This window comes from Phyllostomus discolor, chromosome 8 (assembly GCF_004126475.2).
Source record: "Phyllostomus discolor isolate MPI-MPIP mPhyDis1 chromosome 8, mPhyDis1.pri.v3, whole genome shotgun sequence".
In the NCBI taxonomy this organism is placed as follows: domain Eukaryota; kingdom Metazoa; phylum Chordata; class Mammalia; order Chiroptera; family Phyllostomidae; genus Phyllostomus; species Phyllostomus discolor.
In genome coordinates this window covers 3768078-3781316 of record NC_040910.2, presented here as the reverse complement: position 1 = coordinate 3781316, position 13239 = coordinate 3768078, and positions in this window count along the sequence as shown.

Sequence of the window (13239 nt, the reverse complement as noted above, 5' to 3'; positions counted from 1 at the left end):
GACAGTCAAGAGCAGCGGAAGCTGTGGCCAGCGTGGCCTCCCTGAGTGGAGACAGTGGCGAGGTCCAGGTGTGAAGAGGCCTCTTGTCCCTGGAGAAGTGAGTACCGTAAGAAGTCTTACGGGAAGATGTCCTGCTGGGAACACAGTGGTGGTGTTCCTCAGTAAGGAGTGGGAACACCTGGCCCGAATTTAGGGGCGAACACTGAGACAGAGACCGCTCTGATTCTTCTGAGCTGTGCCTTCATAAACTAAAGTGATAAAATGAGGAGGCTGCTTGCAATTCCAGGGTGTCTTTTTTATCATGTTTACATTTTGGTGAAATAAGTCTTATTGTTTTTCATTTTCCCCACAAACGGCCGGATAGTAGTTTAAGTCATTTGGAGCAGCCACGTGTTTCACAGGCAGTGGCAATGGGCCTACTCCTGCCCCTGCAGAGCGCACGGCAGATGGATCCATCACGGAGTGCAGGGCCACGCGGCATTGAACAAGGAAAGGCAAGGGTGCCTGTTTTCTCCTCATTTAAATTAAGTAACTCATAATGTTGTTTAATTTTATTAATATTCATAAAATGGAGATATGCGCTTTATTGTGCATAGAAGCATGAGAAATGGCATGACCATTTCGGAAACCAACTTGGCAGTTTCATAAAAGGTTAAACAGATGCCTACCAGATGGCCAACAGAAATGCCCGCCCAAACCTGCACGAATGACCAGAGAAGCTTTATCTGTAAAACTCCAAATGGGGGAGGGGGCAGGGAGACCCTATACCCGTCACAGAGGAATGAATAAACACATTTCAAAACGTGCAAACCTTGAACACTGCTCAGCAGTAAAAACAAAGGAACTACCGATGCACGCAACAGTGGGGATGAATCTCACACCAACTCTGAGTGGAAAAAGCCAGACACATCACCCCCAAAAGTGTTTACACTGCATGAATCCACGTAAGAAATGCAAACTAATGTACCAGAACAGAAAGCAGATCGGCGATTGCCTGAGGGGCGGGGGGTGGCAGGGAAGGAGAGAAGGCGGGGGTACCAAGGACACCAGGAAAGTTTTAAGGGGGAAGAACATGCTCACAATTTCTGTTGGTGCTTCTGTGTTTGTTGTGTTATGTGCGTGCAAGAAAACCGATCAGATTATACAATTTAAATATATATAGTCTGTGTCACGTATACCCCAATAAATCTTTAAATTTTTTTAAAAAGTCAGAATGAGAAAAGACTGTGAAAATCCTTTAAAATCTTTTTTAATAGGCTCAACTGTGCATCATCAGTATGGAGAGCTGGTCACTTGTCATCTTAGAATATATATGCACACAGTTATACTACAGTTATACGGCATTTACATTTTCCCCAGAATGTACCCAACAGATTGCAGCTGCTTAACAAAGGAATCTAAATTACTTTTTTAAATGGATTTCTTTTATTTGCTATATGACTGGCTAATACATTTTACCATGTATTCTTTTCATAATGTTCTTGTAACTCTTTTTACAGTGGACATTTGATGCTCACTACTAAGACTGCATTTTAATAAATCTGCCCCATAGCTAACTATCTTTGCTATGAGATTATCAAATTACTGATTACTCTTTTCCAGAAGGTCAGTTTAAGTTATTGCTGATGTTCAGAGGAATGGGATGATGGTACCTGCATTCTCCTACGTCCTTATACAGAAAGAAAAGTGGATCATCCCATCCTCAGATTCCCGTGTCCCAACCTCAGCAGCCAGACGAGGGTCCCATCTCTCAGCCCGATGACCGTCCCCACAAGGGCAGAGTCCCAGAGCGGAAAACACTTACCCCAGGGTGGCCCTAGGTGGGGCATCCTGAAGTTCAGAAGCCACGGGCTCCTCCTAGTGGCATGTCCCCCAGTTGATATGGGGAGGGGGGTTTAAATACAAAAACTCTGTTCTAGTTCAAGTAATATTATTCAACAGAGTTGTAGTTTCCATAGTTTTCTAGTTATGTAACCTCACTATTATAGTGCTTAGCATCATGCTTTATGTGATTCATAATAAATGGAAAGACAATAGGATCATTCTTGTAATGGAGAGGAAGTGGAGAGATGTATAAGATGTGTAAGCATTTTCTAAAAACAGAGCCCATTAAACAGTCTATATACTATCTACTATTATCTTGAAGGAAACGAATCTAATGATCCCATCACATAAATTATACAAAGAGTGATCTCATAACCACGGCCTCATGAGCGCTCTGGCTTTTTGTTTGCAAACTGTTGCTTCTTGAGACGCCTAATGTCTTCATCAGAATATCTTTTTTTTTTAATATGAAAAGTTATGATTAAACGTGGCTCCCGTTTAGATTCAACAGGCACGTGTTAAATGCCAGTCAGGATGTCTGACATGATGTACGTCTTGCTCACGAGACAAATACCGGGTGATTCGGGATCTAGAACCAGCAGCCTGCTGAGAAAGCACGTCCCATCCGCACTGGGTCGGAACACCAGCAACACAGGCCCCCTGACCCGTGGGGACGGCTTCCCAACAGGCCAGCACTGCGGGGAAGCGTCACCTCGAGCCGGGACCCAGGTGCTCATCCTCACTTCCTCTGATCTGTACTTTAAATCACTCCCTCCCCCACCCTCACGTCCCCCCCCACTCATTCACAAACCCATGCGCATGTGCCCTAGTGCACACAGAGGTAGACACACACACACACACACACACACACCCTGGCTTTCCTGATTACAACTGGAACACACTCAGCTTTTTAACTCATACCAAGGAGACAGACTGATGGGAAGAACATTCTAGGGCAACTGAGGCTAGAGGCCAGGGATAGGTGGAGGACATCACTCCCAGTGGGGGCACTCCTTCCTTTCACCCTTCCAGAACCGCGCAGGGGCAGACGGCCCAGCAGGGCCCCCAGGTGGCAGGAGCGTGCCTTGCAGCTCTGGGGAGGCAGAGGGCACAGCAAGCTGCCTGCCTGGAGCCCCAGGGACCCTGCTGCTCCCCACGGTCCTGCTCCCTGGCCCACCCGGTACAGCCAGCACACCACGGCCACACCAGAGAGAGCCCGGGTGATGACAGGACGATGCGGGAAGGTGTTTTTCTGATTCTTCTGTAGGAGCACAGTGCCTGGTATGTCACAGACGATCAGTGAGGACTGCAGAAAAATTAAAAACCAAAAAAAAGGCTTGCCCCCAACCCCCCGCCTTACCGTTGAGTTGCCATGTACACTGTGCTGTTTCTGTTTTGAGTTAAAACATAAAATCAACGCTCAGACACATGCTCCCCTGAATTATTAGCCTGTGTGTTAAAATACACACGGAGGCACTGGTCACATGCAGCTTAGGGTGGACGTGCCTTCCCCGGAGCCCACTCGGGCTGGCGCACTGTCTTTAGAGGGGCGGGGGGCCTCTCCCACACCTTTTAGGGAAGACTGGGAGGCTTCGCAGTGCCCCACCACACGGCCCTGGAATACATTTGTGATCTTGAAGGGGAGGACAGTGCCCACTCTCTTCCCTCCCGCTTCTGCCGCTCAGGACCATCGCTAGGAAGCCACAGGCAAATAATTCTCCCATGAGCTGAAACCCGAGTGCACGCCGTTGACCGTTCCTGAGATGCAGGTTTTAGGAATCACGTACCACATGCAATCACGGGCGCATGTTTGGTGGGACACACGGCAGCCAGGTGGCTCTTGTGGTTAGTGGCGATTTCAAATGGGTCTAGAAGCGCCTATAACTTTGACCATGGTTGCCATAGAGACAAACAAGCGATTTATGGAATCTCCAGCCTGGAGGATTAATTTAGTACCTTCCGTCGGGAAGCAGCGTAGCACCGCAGCTGGTCCCGCAGGCACGGCGTCAGGGCGCCAGGCGCAAACCCGCACTTGGTACCAGAGTGCGCGTGTGCCCTTGGGCGAGGTCACTAAATCCTCTCTACCTACGCATGACAGTATTATGGGTAAAGCTGTGAAACAAAGAGTAATAGTCCAAACATGTTTACCATGTAGACTCAGATATTTTGTGTATGTACAATACATGTATGTACACACACACACATACCACATCCTGCCCCAGGGAGTGTGCAACACCGAGTTACTAGCGCACGCCAGCATTAAGACTTGGGACTCCGGTCAGCTGCTCCGCAGAAGGCGTTTGCATATCTGAATGAGACATTTTCTCTCCGAGCTGATTCCTCTGACCCTTCTGGGAGCAACACCGTCCACCTCTCAGAACAGAAACAAAGCCTGGTCCTGCGCCCCATCCCACCTTCCTGGCTCGGTCACTATGCACCTTCTCCCTTCCGGGAGCCCCTAAACCGCAGGGCACAGGACCCTGTACACGAACGCCTCACACAGTGGAAGTGGATTGTAAGACTGTGTGCGGACGTGGGAGACAGAAGCCCCCTCCCTCCGCAGCAGGGGCTCCTCCAGCCTGTCCACTCGGGTCCTCTGCTTCTCTTCCAGTGTGTCCTCTGCCTCGTTCCCCTCGTTCCGCCCACAGCTGGTCGACTGCTTCCAGTTTTCTCACACCAGCGCAGGAAGTTACATCGTCAGCACTACCTTGGGGACGAGTGTGGCAATGCCACCCTCCTCTGGCCAGTCTCCTTCTGCTCCAGCTGCTCAGAGGCCAGCTCCCAGGGCAGGGCTCCCCCGCCGTGCAGTGCGCGGCCCCGCCCACATTTCCAGTCGGCAGTGTATGGCCCCGCCCACTTCCAGCAAATTTGTACCTGCTGCTGACAGGCACGTATTTGCATTTCCAAGGAGCCCCGAGGGGACATGATGCTGTGGTTCCAGGAACCACACCGTGGAAAACCTGTCCGACAGCACACAGTGATCACACTATTCTTATGAAATCATTGGGCTGCGTCCCCCTGTAGTAGATATAAACAGAGCAGTTTCCTTGGAAGTATAAGCTGGGACGAGAAAGCATCAGGTAAATGACACAGCAGTCTCCTCTCCCATGAGGGACCCGTTGCAAACCCCCCAAGGGATAGTCCTGAACCTCATATATACTATGTTTTTATTCCTATGTGTACTATGGAGGCTAAAAATAATAACACTTTTCCTCCCACCACCTAAGATCTCCTAGCTGGGCTAATCATCAGATGAACAGAGGCAAATGAACAAGAGGAAAACAAATTTGAATCAGTGCACATGGGGAATTCACATAAGCATGAAAATTCCAAAGGCCGTGAGGCCACACTGGGTATGTGTGTCATTTCGGACAAAGGACACAGGGAGGGCGGTGCTGGGGTTGCAGCAGAAGCAGACAGGCTGTGGGTAGTTGGGGAAGAGCGGGGCACAGCTGGCAGGTAAATGTTCGCTTCAGTGGGACACAGAAGGCAACCTAACCACCAGGCCCCTGCTTGGCGCCTTCCTACCCACCACACTCCACTTAAATTAGGCTAAGGAAGAACATCCTACGGTTTTCAGAAGGAATACTCAAAACTGAACCATCTTCCTCGATAATGAGCAGTTGTTAGGGAAATTCTCCTGAGCTACAACTCACTCACTTCCCCCCTGGCCACGCTTCTCCAGCAAGGAGGAGAAAAATATTTTCAACGGGTTTCCGAGCCGTGGACAGTCCTGTGGAACACACAGAGAGACATCTGGAAGTGGGCAAATGTGGCAGCAAATTCAAAAATGCATTCATTTTATACCAGCACCCATTCGCACAGCTAAATCTCGTGGGTGAGAGACACGTTCTTCCACACGAACACGACTGCCTGCCATGACGGAGGGGGCTGGTTCTCCCGCCGTCTCAGGGAACCCGTGTGCAAGCACGGAAGTCAGGCTTCCATGCATGGTGCACAGAGGGCGAGACTGTACACCGTCAGTGCAAGAGGAACGCTCTTGTGTAAAGCTCTTCTGCTCCTCGTGGCTGATGTTTCTGAATTATATTTTGAGGCACAGCCTGGGGCAAAGTCAATTTGTAAAGTAAACGGTTTCTCTGGCGTTGAGTATATCAGATACCTCTGCATTCGAAAGCCATTCTGAAGAGGGAAGGCATGTGTCCCGGCTCAGGGCTCTGCTGTCCAGGTGGAAAACAAACACAAACAACAAACATGATTTTGCCCGTTGGGGAACAGGCCCGCCTCATCAAGGATGGCCCAGTGACACGTCCCCAGCTCCCTCCTGCGCATCTCCCCTTAGAATCCCCTCCAACACCTCACACTGAACCTGGACTCGGCCCATCCTTTGCCAATAAGCGACCCCATCGCCACCTGCAGCCTGGCACTGAAAACTGCTCTTCCGGAAAGAGCCCTGCTGTGCACGGATGTCATAAACAGCCCGGAGCCTACCCCTGGCAGCTCCCCCTTCCTCACTCCCCCATCAGACGCACCATCACTCCCATGCCCTACAAACCCTGTGAGAATTGGTCCTTTCTCTTCCACAGCAGCGCCGGCCTGTGGGCAGTGTCCTGACCGCCCCCGGGCGTCCCCTCCGCAGCAGGAGCAGCTGTTTGGAACCCTAGGCACGCACTCTCTGGTTTCAACGCCTCACCGTCGCCTTAGGTGTAAGAGTCCAATTTCTTCAGACCCTCCGTACCATGGACTCTGGCTGTCTCTTGCCTATTTACTCTTTCCCTATCTTTGTCCCCCTGTCGACATGGACATCTTTCCTTTATGGGAAAGCACGCAGGAATCCCTCTTCTCTGGGCGGAAGCCTTTAACCAGCAGGATCTCTCTCAGTGCCTTGGGGTGGTCCCACTCGAACCTCAAATTCCAGCAAGGTGCTTTTCTGGGGGACACTGACGGCACCCCCCCCCCCCAACCGCCTCCACATGCCTCCCTGCCTGCTGCATGACCTGTCGCTTCTTGTGTCCTGGCAGAAAGGCGGGAAGTAAGACAAGGCAAGGGAAGGGGCGGTATCCTACTTTTGTTGGTGGGGCATCACGTGTTATGGCTCCAGACATGTCCTTTTCATTTCATAAAGCAACAGTAGGAGTTCCTATTTTATTTTATTCCCTATCTATTATCACGCCAGTCTAAGACTTTCGTAATAATACTAAATGAATTGGGTCAGAGCCCAATCCGTCCTCACTGTGGGCCAGGCCAAGAATCCTGTCCCACACTAAGGGTCCTCGGCTTCTCTCCCCCTGACTACAGGGGACTCCCTTCCTGTCCCCCACACTGCGGACTGTTCGACAGTGCTGAGAATCACTAGTTCCGTGAACTTGGCTACCAAGAGTTTCAGAATACCTGGCTGCCTGCTTGTCCTAGTAAGCCCTTCATCCTTCACGACAGTATAGCGCTGTCAGGCCCCTGGAAAACTGCCCCACTGACAGGCCCTGCAAGGACTGACCAGGCAGGGGCACAGGGCCCGCACACTCCAAGACTGACCATCCACTCCGTGTACCGAGAGGTCATTTGGCAGTCTCCTTCTCTACGATACTATTTTGCTTAGCGAGGTAATGCAAAGGGTTTAACCAGTTTATCAGAAGGTCTCCTGTACCCAGACCCTTCCCTCCCGGTTCCTCTCCCAGGACCACCCAGTGTAGGTGCCCCAGTGTGCCCCCCACCTCCAGCTGCAGGTGCCTGCACAGGCCACGCCTCCTTCCAGCAGCTGCTCTCCACCAGCCCATCTCCGCCTCCTCCCAGGCCCTGGCACTTCTTCCAAAAGGCATTTTCCTGCTTGCCAAACCGTCTGTATGTTCCACTAAAGAATTATGCCTTCAGCCCTGCGGACTCCTTCTGGTTTAAGCTTTAGAATTTTTCTAAACAACGCTTCTTTTTTAAATTTGTCCTCGTTTTAAACAATTCAAATGAAGAGATCGGTTTCGCTCTCCTCCTTTCTCTCTGCCTCTCTTACCCCGTCCTGCTCTCAGTCCATGGTTTGTCGTGGATGAAAACATTCACTTGTCACTGTGCACTTTTTCCTTGCCTTAGAGTCTCTGAGTCCCATTTTCCAAGCCACTTTTTTAAAAAGTGGCTCTCTTATTCCATATATAAGTAAAATTTCAAGATGTCTGCCGAAAACAATAAAGAGAGCAGGTGTTACTCTGCTCAAGAAAAATTCAGCGTTTTGGCACAACTTTCCATTTCCCGGCGTGCCCACTAGATGGAGAAGTAGCCTTCCATTTTATTCCTAGGAAAAGGGCCCCTGAGGTCTAAGGGTTCTTCCTGAGTGCAGCGCACTGCATTGCTCAATTCATCTTCAAATTCTAGACTTCCGACTACATCATTATAAACAAAGACAGAAAAAGCGATCTCCTCCTGAATCTGTGCTCCAACCATGCACCTTACTAAGATTTGCTCTGTGATTATAAGCACATATACATAATTAAATAAATTATGATTAAATTAATATTTATGGTATAAAATCGGCGATGAGGTCAGTGAGAAATAGAATACCATCCCACCAGATATGCCTGTGTTATGTTACTGACAAAGACGCTTTGATAAACTTAAATAAGTGTAGCCCTGACTGAAGGCTCAGAAATGGTCACAGGCACCTTCGCTTCTGTTTCTACTCCGAGGTGGAAGAGCGCGCCGGACCGACCCGTGTGGAGGAGGACGCTGCGCCTCCGTGTCCTGTCGCCACCCGTCACAGGGAAACTTGGTTCTCCTCCTCGACTAAAGGACTCATCTGGATTTTTAGAAATAAAGCTTTTAAAAAGGTTAAGTGCTCCTAAATGAAGTGTCTTGATTGTATATTCATAAGCGATGGTAGGGTGAATAATGGTTTGGAAATTTCGGGCGCATGGTACTGAAATATTTTTGAAGTTTCTAAAACTAGAAGCAGCTTCTTCTGAATACATTCTAGCAGTGTTTTCTGTTTTTCCTATGTAGCACTCCAGTAAACCAAAGAAATATTTGCAACCGTCCAATGGAAAATTCACCAATTCTATTTAAATCTCTACCCCAGTGGGTAGACCCGAGCCCTGAGATGGGCTGGGGTTCTCTGGGGCCCTCCGCGGGGCCTGCGCACAGATGGGGGGCAAGGCCTGGCCCTCTGCACGCTCCCCTGTTGCACCCCGAGTATGGGGGCCTTCATCCCTTTGTCCTTCACGACAGCTTCTCCATTAAACAAAAAGTCCTGCAACTTAAAAAAAAGAGACATTTGAATATCCCTTATTAAATACAGGTTCAATGAGAATCATTTGGCATATACAGAAGATTCTATTTCTGTCAAAAGAAAATAAAGGACTTAACCTGATTAAGTCTGTAAAAATGAAATTAAACACTTGTACCAAAACATTAAAAGTAGACAGCAGCTACCGTACAGAAGAGCAAGCTGGTGTCACTGGTGGAGTGACTATTTCGGCCTTGTGCAACCACTGACCATTGCCGCTGTGGCGTGGAACCAGCCACAGACGACACCTGCACACAGGGGCGTCGCTGCCTTCCCACACAACTGCGTTACAAAGCGGGCCACGGGAACCGGCCCTCTGGCTACAGTTGCCCGACCTTGGCTCTGGAGGATTCGTTCATAAAGATGTCGAACCTGGTTACAGGAGACAGTCTGACAAGCCTGAGGAGGTGAAAGCACAAGCTGCAGCAGAATGCCTGATGCAGTGTGATGAGACCCGGGCTGCAGCAGAATGCCCGATGCAGAAACAGACCCCACAGAGCCCCTAACCCCTCCCACCATGTGAGGACACCGGGAGAAGCCTGTGACCTGGACGAGGGCCCTCACCATGCTAGACTGTACCGGCACCCTGATGTTCGGCTTCCAGCCTCCAGAACTGTGAGGGATACATTTCTGTTTTTGTAAGTCGCCCAGTCTGTGGGATTTTGTTATAGCAGCCTGAATGGACTAAGAATCCAGAGTGACAAATGTAACTGTCAATTAAAAAATGTTGAAAATGCATGCAGTGTTTATAATCTAACGTAAAATTATCCTAAACGTTGTATAACATATAGTGACTTTTTCCCCTGGTGGCTAAGGAAGGAAGTTTTGGGAAAGTTTAGGATTTTTTTCTTTCTGTTTTGAAACTAAGACCCGATGGTCACTTCTCTACATAGACGGCTCTCTCTTCTCAGTGTTTGTCTCTTTCTATAGAGAGGCCGGTGCTGTCTGAATCGGTCCGAAGAGTCGACCACCCCACCCCGCACAGCGGGAAAGAGGGACTGGCAATGGATTAGTCATGGCTGTGTTTGCCTTTACAACGGGAAAGCCATTCACTTCGGAGCTGGTACGAATAAAGTTACCAGTTCATGAATAAAAGCAAAGCAAGCTAGCTGAATGCCAGTAACATCTTAGAGGCAAGCCGTTAGTGATAAAGTCTCAGCTGACACTTCCATTGCTACCACTTATAAAACAGCTCCTTTTAACCTACAAAAGCTTTAAATATGTAATTATCATCACAATTTCAACTCAAGAATGTGCATTCTTACTCCTATATATTAGCTAGAGTTAAATTTTGATTTATAAAGAACACTCACAGATTAATCCTACTACCTCTTGAAAGTATGAATAGGACAGAAATGTATTTCCTAAAGACCACGCATTCTTATTCCGTATAGCTTTTGGCTGACGATTTGTCCATCCATGCCATCTGCAGCCATTGAAACCAGTATGTGCTTCTGAGTTCCCCACTACTAAGTCCAAGAGACATCAGTACAAGCAAGTGCGGAGGATGTAAATAGCTCGGTCGTCTGTTAGGGATATGGTTCCCCAAACGTGGTCCCCAGAGGCAGCCCCAGTCCCATCGCTGAATACAGAAACAAGGCGGGTGGCACCCAGCCACCTGTTCTAACAAGCCCTTCGGGCGCCCTGATGGGTGGTGACGAAGCTTTGATAACCACTAAGGCAGTGATGGCTGATGAGCTCTTACCGGGCAAGCTCCTGTTCTGTGCGCAGGTCTGCGAGCATGTTCTCCCAGCCCCTCTAAATTAGACGACTTCAAGCTCCCTCCTTCCATCTGAACCTGCACCCTCCCCGGGGCTGGCGCGGAGGGGCCCGAGGACCGCAGGGCGCACGCGGCCACGGTGAACGCTGCGAGGCAGGAAGGGCGCCTGGCCCGGTGGACGTGCTCGTGTTGAAAATCCAACGATGAGGGCGGGAGGTCACACGTTTCAGAAACGGGAGCCGTGTTCCATCAATAAATGGAACAACAAATCAATGTCTCTCTCTCTCTCTCCCATCAATAAATAGAAAGGAAAGAAGGAAGGGAAGGGAGGGAAAGAGAGGGGAGGGGAGGGAAAGGGAGGGGAGGGAAGGAAGAAAGGAAGGGAGGAAGGAAGGAAGGAAGGGAGGGAGGACAAAACGGAGAGAGAAAGAAAGGGAGAGAGAGAGAGAAAGGAAGAGAGAGAGAAAGAAAGGAAGAGAGAGAGAGAGAGAGAGAGAAAGGAAGAGAGAGAGAGAGAGAGAGAGAAACGAAGAGAGAGAGAGAGAGAGAAAGGAAGAGAGAGAGAGAAAGAAAATTCCCACAAAGACCAGGAAATCTTCTAAGGAAGTCTGCTTAACAAATGTTCCTGCCCAGCTGGGCCGGCTTTTAGACATTTTGGCTCAGTGTCCAAAGCCCCAAAGGCTTAAGCTCAGCAGCCCTCCCAGCCTCGGGCTTTCGCTCACCACTGCGAAAGGTCAGCGGATGTGGCTGTGGGAGAGGCTGCCTCCTGGGGAAGAACGCTCTGGAGTGGTGTCCGACGAATCCCCCTCTGATGTGAGCAAGTGCTTCCTCCACTTCTGTGCTTTCAACTCCTGCCAGAGCCATCAGACTACGTGGGTTCTCCCCATCTTTCTGCGTTCCCCTTGTCGCCAGACCTTGAGCATGTGCACACACCTCACTGACACAGACATTCCGGTAGCCTGCGCCCACTCTTTGCTGTGCCTGCGGCTAGGCGGCTTTCTTATTCGAGTGTGCCGACATATTCCCCAGTAACAAGACACTGTGTGCTCTGAATGCATGTTCCTTTCCAAGGGGTTTGGGTGTTTACCTCCCATAACTTTCATGCAGAAAGTTACATCTTTCACTCTGTTCTACTTTGTTTTTAAGTAAGATCAAGAAAGTGTCATTTTACAAATCAGTGCTGATCAGTTGAAATGCAACTGAACCGTATAACTTTTCTGCATTTTAAAGTGTAGGAATATTGGCTAGTATCCACGCTTAATATGCTGAAAGGGGGGGAAAAGAAGTACCTTTTAATCCGACTCAACATGTACATGCACTGCACAAGCAAGTCACATTTCAACATATTGACATATGTTCGTGCCCCCACATATCGACACATCTCTCCTTTGCTCTCAATTTATTTGTGGAGCGATGAAACTACTAAATACATTGCCACCGCCAACTCTGGCTCTCCGCTCTGCTCTGTTGGCAAAACCTCAGAGTCACACTTCAAAAGCGAGTGAAGGAGCAGCTACAAGGAACCGCCCATAAACCAGTCAATAAGCAGTTGCTCAGAGAATGACCCACTGGCCAGAGCGTTAACACTGGATGTTGGGCTTACCTGTCGCTCCTCCAGTGCTGCGGCCGTGCACAAACCTGAGTGAGACTCCCCTGGCACAAGGCTCTGGATGCACTTCCTCCCATAAGAGGCAGGAACGGGGGTTCTGGACCTGCCTCGACTACTCTATAATGTGCGTGGTCTTAGACATGCGCAAGCTTTTTGGAACTCCACTTCCATGGTTTTTTAAAACAGGACAGTTTGAACTACATGACATTCGGGTTCCTTGTGGTTTTCAATTTCTGACCCTCAGGGTTCCCCTGGACGTTTTGTTTGCAGCCAGCACCAGCCCACGTCACCCTAACAGCTTAGTGTGAGCTACATTCACTGCTCCTTCCCTTCTGCAGCCTGAGAGCAGAGGAAGGAGACCTGGGGTGGGGGGGAGATGCCTCTGGGGGTGGGGGCACCCCACACCTTTCACCACCACACCTCAGAGCAAACTGTACTGGTTTCCATCGGCGTAGGACCCTGGGGCAGGAAAGCGCCTTGGAGTGAGAATTTAAAGAGGCAGTGCTAAGCCTCTCTCTCCTCTCTTGTGATAAATACCTCTTCAGGCTCGCCACGCAGGACCCAAACACGTGTTGAAAGGAATGACAGAGAATGGTGAGGCATTTCCTCCTGCGGGAGAGCCTTGAACCTAGGAGGCTTCCTGCAGGCATCTCTCCCAGAATGTAAATGCCTTTCTTTGGTGGCATAGGAACACAGTCCAGTCCAGTATTTCCAAGATCCCTCACTCACAGCTGGAGTATTGGAGCCGAGCCCGTGGGTCCATGGCATCAGAAGGTGAATCTCTGGCTGTGGGCTCATGGATGGGCGGTATTTTTTTTTAGTGAGCAAAACTGCATGCCCTCCACCACCTGCAGTCCGGTGGGC